The 12,978-nt window shown below is 39.5% G+C and overlaps 1 protein-coding gene across 1 annotated transcript in view; it reads left to right on the plus strand.

Annotated features, from left to right (window-relative positions):
• Positions 1-12,978, plus strand: part of LOC126471467 (2-hydroxyacyl-CoA lyase 2-like) — a 101,978-nt gene that overhangs the window by 998 nt on the left and 88,002 nt on the right. The window lies entirely within an intron of this gene.

Consider the following 12,978-nt stretch of genomic DNA (forward strand, 5'->3'; position numbering starts at 1 on the left):
TATTTCAATCTTATTTAAGTAGTAGTGAATGAATATGGGGTGTGTTATGGGTTACTCAATGTTTTCACTGTGGCAAAGTAACATAGAAGTCCCACCAAGGGCACATATAAACAGCATTGTGATGCTAGTCTTAACAGAGGGTTGATAGACATAAATATCTTGCTACCGAACTAAATTGTAATAATATGGGAGGAATTAAGGTGCTTCCATTTTAAGATAATGGGCATAGATAGGATTTAAAATCTGTCACGGGTCTGCACTAACTCTCATTACTCAATCATTTACTAATAACTCAGTATTTTGCTGTAGAACGTGTACAAAGTTTTCTATTCGGTATTAAACTGCAACATTAGTGGGATGACACCTGTGGGTTTGGGGTCTTAGGTGGCAGATACAGGCAGTCTGAGACTTCACAATGATATTTAAGCTTATTGTGGATGACCCAGTCAGTAGAACATAGTCTATAAATATCCTCAGAGTTTGAAAATGATCTAACAGATAATTTTAATTTATTGTCAAGGGTTTGCTTTAGCATACAAAAACTGTCATATAGGATCAGAAATGTAATTCTTTAGTAAAATTATTCTTCTGCATATTGTTCCTACAGAGAATGCTAGTCTTGTTATGCTCATTGTCAGTCAGTGAAGTAAGATCAGATAGCTCAATTCAGCTTCTTTAATATGCTGCCATATCTGATTAGCACCTCATCAGCTATCTGTACAAGCTTCATCTCATAATGAACTTGGGGGTAGCATTTTAGAACCCGAGTTTTAGTGAAAAAGATTGACATTAAAACACAATGTGTACCGTAACCTGGGAATTTACTGTCACCTGCACTCTTCCTGTTTCCAACAGTTTCAAATAGCTGTGCCTCTGAAACTATTGAGAGTGGAGTGTATCATGACTTTCCTAGAGACTACACTTCTGTGTAGGAATAAATGTGGTTCATGCAAGCACCAGCCTTGTTATACCCAGCTTGCTCTATTCATTCACAATATCCAGAAGGCAGTAAATAACAAAGCTCAGGTGGGTGTCATGCTTCTTGCAGAAGGCCTTCAATTCTACATTTGCATCTACATCTGTTTTCTGCAAACCATCATGAGGTGCATGGCAGAGGGTACAGCCCACTGTAAAAGTTATTATGATTAAACAGTTCAACACCATTGCCTAGTTTGAAGAAAAAACAGTTGTTTATTGGGACATCACTTCATTATTAACTTCTTATGAAATGCAGAGACTTTTATTTATTTAGTAATTTACTCACCCATGGATTATCTGATTGTGATATAGGTTTTATTGTTGTTGTACATTGACAATAAGTAGTTCAAATAGACAGACACATGGAATATATGAGGATGTTTTCATAAGGGCAAATGAGTTGCTTGGCTGTGGCCTTGCTGAAGGAACCATCCAGCATTTGCCGTATGTTGTTGTTGTTGTTGTTGTTGTTGTTGTGGTCTTCAGTCCTGAGACTGGTTTGATGCAGCTCTCCATGCTACTCTATCCTGTGCAAGCTTTTTCATCTCCCAGTACCTACTGCAACCTACATCCTTCTGAATCTGCTTAGTGTATTCATCTCTTGGTCTCCCTCTACGATTTTTACCCTCCACGCTGCCCTCCAATACTAAATTGGTGATCCCTTGATGCCTCAGAACATGTCCTACCAACCGATCCCTTCTTCTGGTCAAGTTGTGCCACAAACTTCTCTTCTCCCCAATCCTATTCAATACTTCCTCATTAGTTATGTGATCTACCCATCTAATCTTCAGCATTCTTCTGTAGCACCACATTTCGAAAGCTTCTATTCTCTTCTTGTCCAAACTATTTATCGTCCATGTTTCACTTCCATACATGGCTACACTCCATACGAATACTTTCAGAAATGACTTCCTGACACTTAAATCAATACTGGATGTTAACAAATTTCTCTTCTTCAGAAACGCTTTCCTTGCCATTGCCAGCCTACATTTTATATCCTCTCTACTTCGACCATCATCAGTTATTTTGCTCCCCAAATAGCAAAACTCCTTTACTACTTTAAGTGCCTCATTTCCTAATCTAATTCCCTCAGCATCACCCGACTTAATTAGACTACATTCCATTATCCTAGTTATGCTTTTGTTGATGTTCATCTTATATCCTCCTTTCAAGACACTGTCCATTCCATTCAACTGCTCTTCCAAGTCCTTTGCTGTCTCTGACAGAATTACAATGTCATCAGCGAACCTCAAAGTTTTTATTTCTTCTCCATGAATTTTAATACCTACTCCGAATTTTTCTTTTGTTTCCTTTACTGCTTGCTCAATATACAGATTGAACAACATCGGGGAGAGGCTACAACCCTGTCTTACTCCCTTCCCAACCACTGCTTCCCTTTCATGTCCCTCGACTCTTATAACTGCCATCTGGTTTCTGTACAAATTGTAAATAGCCTTTCGCTCCCTGTATTTTACCCCTGCCACCTTTAGAATTTGAAAGAGAGTATTCCAGTCAACATTGTCAAAAGCTTTCTCTAAGTCTACAAATGCTAGAATCGTAGGTTTGCCTTTCCTTAATCTTTCTTCTAAGATAAGTCGTAAGGTCAGTATTGCCTCACGTGTCCCAGTGTTTCTACGGAATCCAAACTGATCTTCCCCGAGGTTGGCTTCTACTAGTTTTTCCATTCGTCTGTAAAGAATTCGTGTTAGTATTTTGCAGCTGTGACTTATTAAGCTGATAGTTCGGTAATTTTCACATCTGTCAACACCTGCTTTCTTTGGGATTGGAATTATTATATTCTTCTTGAAGTCTGAGGGTATTTCGCCTGTTTCATACATCTTGCTCACCAGATGGTAGAGTTTTGTCAGGACTGGCTCTCCCACGGCCGTCAGTAGTTCCAATGGAATATTGTCTACTCCGGGGGCCTTGTTTCGACTCAGGTCTTTCAGTGCTCTGTCAAACTCTTCACGCAGTATCATATCTCCCATTTCATCTTCATCTACATCCTCTTCCATTTCCAAAATATTGTCCTCAAGTACATCGCCCTTGTATAGACCCTCTATATACTCCTTCCACCTTTCTGCTTTCCCTTCTTTGCTTAGAACTGGGTTTCCATCTGAGCTCTTGATATTCATACAAGTCGTTCTCTTATCTCCAAAGGTCTCTTTAATTTTCCTGTAGGCGGTATCTATCTTACCCCTAGTGAGATAAGCCTCTACATCCTTACATTTGTCCTCTAGCCATCCCTGCTTAGCCATTTTGCACTTCCTGTCGATCTCATTTTTGAGACGTTTGTATTCCTTTTTGCCTGTTTCACTTACTGCATTTTTATATTTTCTCCTTTCATCAATTAAATTCAATATTTCTTCTGTTACCCAAGGATTTCTACTAGCCCTCGTCTTTTTACCTACTTGATCCTCTGCTGCCTTCACTACTTCATCCCTCAAAGCTACCCATTCTTCTTCTACTGTATTTATTTCCCCCATTCCTGTCAATTGCTCCCTTATGCTCTTCCTGAATCTCTGTACAACCTCTGGTTCTTTTAGTTTATCCAGGTCCCATCTCCTTAAATTCCCACCTTTTTGCAGTTTCTTCAGTTTTAATCTACAGGTCATAACTAATAGATTGTGGTCAGAGTCCACATCTGCCCCTGGAAATGTCTTACAATTTAAAACCTGGTTCCTAAATCTCTGTCTTACCATTATATAATCTATCTGATACCTTTTAGTATCTCCAGGATTCTTCCATGTATACAACCTTCTTTCATGATTCTTAAACCAAGTGTTAGCTATGATTATGTTGTGCTCTGTGCAAAATTCTACCAGGCGGCTTCCTCTTTCATTTCTGTCCCCCAATCCATATTCACCTACTATGTTTCCTTCTCTCCCTTTTCCTACACTCGAATTCCAGTCACCCATGACTATTAAATTTTCGTCTCCCTTCACAATCTGAATAATTTCTTTTATTTCATCATACATTTCTTCAATTTCTTCGTCATCTGCAGAGCTAGTTGGCATATAAACTTGTACTACTGTAGTAGGTGTGGGCTTCGTATCTATCTTGGCCACAATAATGCGTTCACTATGGTGTTTGTAGTAGCTTACCCGCATTCCTATTTTCCTATTCATTATTAAACCTACTCCTGCATTACCCCTATTTGATTTTGTGTTTATAACCCTGTAGTCACCTGACCAGAAGTCTTGTTCCTCCTGCCACCGAACTTCACTAATTCCCACTATATCTAACTTCAACCTATCCATTTCCCTTTTTAAATTTTCTAACCTACCTGCCCGATTAAGGGATCTGACATTCCACGCTCCGATCCGTAGAACGCCAGTTTTCTTTCTCCTGATAACGACATCCTCTTGAGTAGTCCCCGCCCGGAGATCCGAATGGGGGACTATTTTACCTCCGGAATATTTTACCCAAGAGGACGCCATCATCATGTAATCATACAGTAAAACTGCATGCCCTCGGGAAAAATTACGGCTGTAGTTTCCCCTTGCTTTCAGCCGTTCGCAGTACCAGCACAGCAAGGCCGTTTTGGTTATTGTTACAAGGCCAGATCAGTCAATCATCCAGACTGTTGCCCTTGCAACTACTGAAAAGGCTGCTGCCCCTCTTCAGGAACCACACGTTTGTCTGGCCTCTCAACAGATACCCCTCCGTTGTGGTTGCACCTACGGTACGGCTATCTGTATCGCTGAGGCACGCAAGCCTCCCCACCAACGGCAAGGTCCATGGTTCATGGGGGGGGATTTGCCGTATATGATTTGAGAAAAACGCTGAAAACCTAAATCGGGCTGGCTGGTCAGAGCAAACTTCCTTCTTCCAAATATGTCAGTGTTTTAACAGATACACTGCCTCATTCGATTGGTCCCTGTTGAACAATGTTCTTTTGTTTATACTCAATTTACACACAATAACTTATATAAAAAAAAACAACTTTTAAATGATCAGTATTTAGTGCAAATATTGACAGCTGACCTTCAACATAAATAAATCTAATGTAATAGATAACAGATGAAAGGATCCAATACTATATGACTACATGATCAGTGACCAGTCTCTGGAATCAGTCACACATTCACATATCTAGAAGCTTCTTTCCAGAGTTATTTAAGGTGTAGTGACTATATAAATTTAATTGGGTGAAGGCAGGTGCCGGGCTCAGATTTATTGGAAGAATCCCAAGGAATTCTAATTCAAGCACAAAAGAGATTGCTTATGAAGCCCTTGTTCGATAAAGTTTTGAAATATAATTCTTCATGAGTTTAAGTCGGTATATATGTCACAGGACCTTACAAAAAAGATATTCATTACATGGAGTGTTCTTCAAAAAATTCCATGTGTCCACCTTCCAAAATGAGTGAAGAAACATATTACTTCCTACAACATGTCTGACTAGTCTAATTTGTCCTTACTTGAGAGTGAGTGGCAGACATTGGAAAGTTCACATTCTCCACAGAAGATGACTGTGGAAACAGCCTACAGAGCTGTCCCCTTATGCCTTAGCAACAGGTGCGAGGTGCTGCCCAGTGTTGGTAACACATCTGAGCCATCACTGGATGCCTTGTTTATTGGATCGGTAGCCCATTTTGCTGCCAAGTCCTGACAGTACAGGGGGTATGTATGTTTATCACTGGAAGCTCAAATATTAGGCAGATAATGGAGTCACTCCGTGAAATAACAGGCAGGTCTGGAAAGAAGGTCAGTGTGCACTCAGTATGCTTGCTGGGTGGCTACTGGTGCACTGGGCGCAAACAACTCCCAATAGTATTTTGTATCAGCATGTGTGGTGTTACTGTCTGGGTTCCGAGGCCATTCTCACTTCTTTTGTTGGTTTGCTGATTTGGTGAAGACTGATAGATTTCCACTCAGGGAGGAAACATGTCTCGCTATTTGCAGCAGAATTGATAACACTCCCCTAGTTAGAAGCTGAGTGGAAGATCTAAACTAGTGTGACTCAGACAATACTGAGTTGATGTTGGATGCAAATTTCTAGACCTCTGCTGCTATGTGGAGAATTGTAGGGCTTCTTCAATAGGTCAGGTGTGCATCATACAAAGGAGATAGCTACTCGGATAGCAGATAATGTGGTATGCACGTGGGGCTTGTGTACGTTATAACACCTCCAAAGGATCAATATTGAATTCCGTACAGTAAATTTAGAAATAATATCAGTGTTATTCCTGGAGGAGAATGTAAGTCTGTGCAAATCAGGAAGAGAAAATATTTATATGTTATTAGTACACTGCAGGAGCACTCACAGTAAGGTCCCAAAATTTGTATTGCCTCTTAAAGGTAATAAAGCCCACATAGTCTGAGCAACTAAAAGCTGACTGAAACTTGAAGCGAATATCTGTGAAATCCTAAATTTAGATTGAAATGGATATTACAACAATAGCCTAGAAGCGAATGGTGGTATTGTATTTATTGCTGTAAAGAACTCTGTGGTATAGTGAGGTTGTTGCCAAATCTGCATTTGAAATAATCTGAGTGTGGGTAAGCATCAAAGTTGGTCTATCATGGTAACATGATGAAACTTTCTGGCCATGCACACCTTGCTGCAGATTGGAAATTCTTTACCGTAAAAGGATGCTTTTTTAGACAACCTGCCTCGGTAGTCGCAGTGACAGAGTGCTTCAGAGAGAACTTGCAGAATATCACAAAATTTATCATCATGCTGTTGTTATAGGGGCAGACTTCAGTTTCCAGCTGTAGAATGAAAGAGTCATATCTACATCTACACCTATACTCCACAAACCACCATAAGGTGCATGGCAGAGGGTATGTTCCATTATACCAGTTATTAGGGTTTCTTTCTGTTCCATTCATGTATGGAGAGTGGGAAGAATTATTGTTTGAATGCCTCTGTGCATGCAGTAATTATTCTAATCTTATCCTCAATATCCCTGTGTGAGCAATATGTAGGGGGTTGTAATATGTCCCTAGAGTAATCATTTAAAGCAGGTTCTTGAAACTTTGTTAATAGACTTTCTCGGGATAGTTTACATCTGTCTTCAAGAGTCTGCCATTTCAGTTCCTTCTTTATCTCTGTGACACTTTCCCATGTATCAAACAAACCTGTGACCATTTGTGCTGCTGTTCTATGTATATGTTCCGTATTCCAGTATAGGTTACACACACTTGAGCAATATTCCATGATGGGTCGCACGAGTGATGTGTCAGCGATCTCTTTTGTAGACTGATTGCACTTCTCCTGTATTCTACCAATAAACCAAAGTCTACCAACTGCTTTACCCATGAATGAACTTATCTGATCATTCCATTTCATATCCCTACAAAGTGCAACCGAAGTTGCTGTATATACATCCTGTAATTAAATAGCATACAGTTGCTGGATCACAGCCAATCAAATGTTTAAAATTTCTCCCTAAAAAGTGTTACATTCAGATACTTGTATGAGTTGGCCGATTCCAACAGTGACTCATTGATATTATAGTCATAGAGTACTACATTTTTTGTTTTGTGAAGTGCAAAATTTTACATTTCTGAACATTTAGAGCAAGTTGCAAATCTCTTCACTATGTTAAAATATTATCAAGATCGAACTGAATATTTATGCAGCTTCTCTCAGATAGTACTTCATTATAGATAAGTGCATCTGCAAAATGCCTGATTTTTACTATTAATTGTCGGTAAGCTCATTAATATATAATATTAACAGCAAGGGTCCCAACACATTCCCTGGGGCACACCCAAAGTTACTTATACATCTGACGATGATTCTCCATCCAAGATAACATGCTGTGTCTTTCCTACTAAAAACTCCTCAATCTAGCCATAAATTTCACTTGAAGAGGGGCAGCAGCCTTTTCAGTAGTTGCAGGGGCAACAGTCTGGATGATTGACTGATCTGGCCTTGTAACACTAACCAAAACAGCCTTGCTGTGCTGGTACTGTGAACTGCTGAAAGCAAGGGGAAACTACAGCCGTAATTTTTCCCGAGGGCATGCAGCTTTACTGTATGGATAAATGATGATGGCGTCCTCTTGGATAAAATATTCCGGAGGTAAAATAGTCCCCCATTCCGATCTCCGGGCGGGGACTACTCAAGAGGACATCGTTATCAGGAGAAAGAAAACTGGCGTTCTACGGATTGGAGCGTGGAATGTCAGATCCCTTAATTGGGCAGGTAGATTAGAAAATTTAAAAAGGGAAATGGATAGGTTAAAGTTAGATATAGTGGGAATTGGTGAAGTTCGGTGGCAGGAGGAACAAGACTTTTGGTCAGGCGAATACAGGGTTATAAATACAAAATCAAATGGGGGTAATGCAGGAGTAGGTTTAATAATGAATAAAAAATAGGAGTTCGGTAAGCTACTACAAACAACATAGTGAACGCATTATTGTGGCCAAGATAGACACGAAGACCACGCCTACGACAGTAGTACAAGTCTATATGCCAACTAGCTCTGCAGATGACGAGGAGATTGAAGAAGTGTATGATGAGATAAAAGAAATTATTCAGATAGTGAAGGAAGACGAAAATTTAATAGTCATGGGTGACTGGACTTCGATAGTAGGAAAAGGAAGAGAAGGAAACGTAGTAGGTGAATATGGATTGGGGAGAAGAAATGAAAGAGGAAGCCATCTGGTAGAATTTTGCACAGAGCATAACTTAATCATAGCTGACACTTGGTTCAAGAATCATAAAAGAAGGTTGTATACATGGAAAAAGCCTGGAGATACTGACAGGTTTCAGATAGATTATATAATGGTAAGACAGAGATTTAGGAACCAGGTTTTAAATTGTAGGGCATTTCCAAGGGCAGATGTGGACTCTGACCACAATCTATTGGTTATGAACTGTACATTAAAACTGAAGAAACTGCACAAAGGTGGGAATTTAAGGAGATGGGACCTGGATAAACTGACTAAACCAGAGGTTGTACAGTTTCAGGGACAGCATAAGGGAACAATTGACAAGAATGGGGGAAAGAAATAGAGTTGAAGAAGAATGGGTAGCTTTGAGGGATGAAGTAGTGAAGGCATCAGAGGATCAAGTAGGTAAAAAGAGGAGGGCTAGTAGAAATCCTTGGGTGACAGAAGAAATACTGAATTTAATTGACGAAAGGAGAAAATATAAAAATGCAGTAAATGAAGCAGCAAAAAGGAATACAAAGGTCTCAAAAAGGAGATCGACAGGAAGTGCAAAATGGCTAAGCAGGCATGGCTAGAGGACAAATGTAAGGTTGTAGAGGCTTATCTCACTAGGGGTAAGATAGATACTGCCTACAGAAAAATTAAAGAGACCTTTGGAGAAAAGAGGACCACTTGCACGAATATCAAGAGCTCAGATGGAAACCCAGTTCTACGTAAAGAAGGGAAAGCAGAAAGGTGGAAGGAGTATATAGAGTGTCTATACAAGGGCGATGTTCTTGAGGACAATATTATGGAAATGGAAGAGGATGTAGATGAAGTTGAAATGGGAGATATGATACTGCGTGAAGAGTTTGACAGAGCACTGAAAGACCTAAGTCAAAACAAGGCCCCAGGAGTAGACTACATTCCATTAGGACTACTAATAGCCCTGAGAGAGCCAGCCTTGACAAAACTCCACCATCTGGTGAGCAAGATGTATGAGACTGGCGAAATACCCTCAGACTTCAAGAAGAATATAATAATTCCAATCCCAAAGAAAGCAGGTGTTGACAGATGTGAAAATTACCGAACTATCAGCTTAATGAGTCACAGCTGCAAAATACTAACACGAATTCTTTACAGACGAATGGAAAAACTAGTAGAAGCCAACCTCGGGGAAGATCAGTTTGGATTCCGTAGAAACACTGGAACACGTGAGGCAATACTGACCTTACGACTTATCTTAGAAGAAAGATTAAGGAAAGGCAAACCTACGATTCTAGCATTTGTAGACTTAGAGAAAGCTTTTGACAATGTTGACTGGAATACTCTCTTTCAAATTCTAAAGGTGGCAGGGGTAAAATACAGGGAGCGAAAGGCTATTTACAATTTGTACAGAAACCAGATGGCAGTTATAAGAGTCGAGGGACATGAAAGGGAAGCAGTGGTTGGGAAGGGAGTAAGACAGGGTTGTAGCCTCTCCCCGATGTTGTTCAATCTGTATATTGAGCAAGCAGTAAAGGAAACAAAAGAAAAATTCGGAGTAGGTATTAAAATTCATGGAGAAGAAATAAAAACTTTGAGGTTCGCTGATGACATTGTAATTCTGTCAGAGACAGCAAAGGACTTGGAAGAGCAGTTGAATGGAATGGACAGTGTCTTGAAAGGAGGATATAAGATGAACATCAACAAAAGCAAAACAAGGATAATGGAATGTAGTCTAATTAAGTCGGGTGATGCTGAGGGAATTAGATTAGGAAATGAGACACTTAAAGTAGTAAAGGAGTTTTGCTATTTGGGGAGCAAAATAACTGATGATGGTCGAAGTAGAGAGGATATAAAATGTAGACTGGCAGTGGCAAGGAAAGCGTTTCTGAAGAAGAGAAATTTGTTAACATCAAGTATAGACTTAAGTGTCAGGAAGTCGTTTCTGAAAGTATTTGTATGGAGTGTAGCCATGTATGGAAGTGAAACATGGACAATAAACAGTTTGGACAAGAAGAGAATAGAAGCTTTCGAAATGTGGTGCTACAGAAGAATGCTGAAGATTGGATGGGTAGATCACATAACTAATAAGGAGGTATTGAATAGAATTGGTGAGAAGAGAAGTTTGTGGCACAACTTGGCAAGGAGAAGGGACCAGTTGGTAGGACATGTTCTGAGGCATCAAGGGATCACAAATTTAACATTAGAGGGCAGCGTGGAGGGTAAAAATTGTAGAGGGAGGCCAAGAGATGAATACACTAAGCAGATTCACAAGGATGTAGGCTGCAGTACGTACTGGGAGATGAAGAAGCTTGCACAGGATAGAGTAGCATGTAGAGCTGCATCAAACCAGTCTCAGGACTGAAGACCACAACAACAACAACAACACCACCACCCCATATGACCGTACTTTTGACAATAAGTGTAGGTGCAGTACAGAGTCAAATGCTTTTCAGAAATCAAGAACTGCATCAACCCGGTTGCCTTGATTCAAAGCTTTCAGTATGTCATGTGAGAAAAGTGAGAGTTGGGTTTCACATGATGGATGTTTTCAAAAAACACACTTGCTGGCATTGAGGATTCATTCTGCTCAAGAAACCACATTATGTTTGAGCTCAGAATATGATCTAAGATCCTACAACAAATTGATGTCACAAGGGTATTGTATGGTAATTTTGTGTATCATTTCTACTTCACTTCTTCTAGATGGGCGTGACCTGTGCCTTTTTCCAAGAACTGTGTACAGTTTTTTGTTCGAGGGATCTACGATAGATTATAGTGAGAAGAGGGGCTAATTCAGCTGCAAATTCAGCATAGAATCTGACAGGAATTCCATCGGGGCCTGGAGCTTTGTTCAGTATGACTGAAATTGCTGTCAGATGGAGGGCTCCATGTAAGATTGATCTGAATATCTTGTCTTAAAATGACTTCAGGCAGATAGAGAACTGATTGCTGAGAGCATCTGAAACTGCCTAGTAACTAAGGGACCAGAAAATATTTTCACTTAGCAAGAATGATGGGAAACAAATTGCAGACTGAGTAGCCCTTATCAAATATTCAGCTTTGAGGATGAAGATGTAGAGCACGAATGAATGAAATTCAAAACCATTGTACAATATACCTTAGACAAGTATGTGCTGAGCAAGGTTTTGAGGGACCGTTACTGAGAGGCCAAGTTAAAAAGTTGCTATCAATGTGAAGAGAACTTCATTATAGATGTATGAAATCAAAGTCTAGATGGTATATGTAAGCTGAACTAAGCCAAAATGAACCTAAGAAGAGTAATGCGAGAAACATTCAATGAATTAAAATTTTGCTACCAATCCGACAAAAATCATTAGAAGTTTCGGTTGTCCATGAAGCCAGTAAAGACTAATCATCATTGTCACTGAAAGCTCATATTCTACATTTTACTTTTTGTGGTTTAACCACCAGACAGATTTTTAGCCATGATGTCTACTGTGAAAAACAGTTATATACACCTTCTACACAATTTTCCTTAGTTATATAAATCTACACTTTTTTTTTTTTTTTTTTTTTTTTTTAATTGTCAGATGTGACACCCTCATTTGGGTAAATTATTAGTTCTGTGTGGAAGAAATGTATAAATATTCTGGATATTGCAGGCATAGTTTCTGTGTTAGATATAATTGTCACCTATGCAAATGTTTCGTGTATGGCTTTTCTGTTCCACCTGTGAGGAAAAATCACACAATGTTATTCGTATTCCAAGAAATATGTCTTTTCCCTCCAACACGTGGCACTGAGTATCCTAAGTGTGAGGAAGCACATGCCAGACACCTCATGGAACCATTTGTCTAGTGCCAGTAGACTCTGCTTCTATGGTTTGTACATTCCACGATTCCTTACTGTATCAGAAATGTAGGTAATTTATTGAAAAAAGAAACAATTGTCTTGATGGGACACTGGAGAGGAAGGATATCTGCTTCAGCAATCCTTCTAAAACCTGCCTTCAGTAAAAGAGTTAATGAATGTGAATGTATTTTAATCAAATGGAAAAAAGGGCTAACTTCATAACAGTTATTCCTCCTATACACAGAAATATTGTTTTTTCTGGATCTTATAAATTATTTGTAGTTTTTGTTGTTGTTGTTGTAGTCTGGAGACTGGTTTGATGCAGCTCTCCATGATACTTAATCTGTTGCAAGCATCATCATCTCAGAGTAACTGCTGCAACCTCCATCCTTTCTAATCTGCTTACTGTTTCCATCTCTTGGTCTGCCTCCACAATTTTTACATCCCACACTTAGCTCCAATACCAAATTGGTGATGCCTTGACATATCAGAATGTGTCATATCAGCCAATTCTTTCTTTTGGTCAACTTGTACCACAATTCTTTTCTCCCAAATTCTGTTCCTTACCTTCTCATTAGTTACATGATCTAT

The sequence above is a fragment of the Schistocerca serialis genome, chromosome 3 (genome assembly GCF_023864345.2).
Source record: "Schistocerca serialis cubense isolate TAMUIC-IGC-003099 chromosome 3, iqSchSeri2.2, whole genome shotgun sequence".
In the NCBI taxonomy this organism is placed as follows: domain Eukaryota; kingdom Metazoa; phylum Arthropoda; class Insecta; order Orthoptera; family Acrididae; genus Schistocerca; species Schistocerca serialis.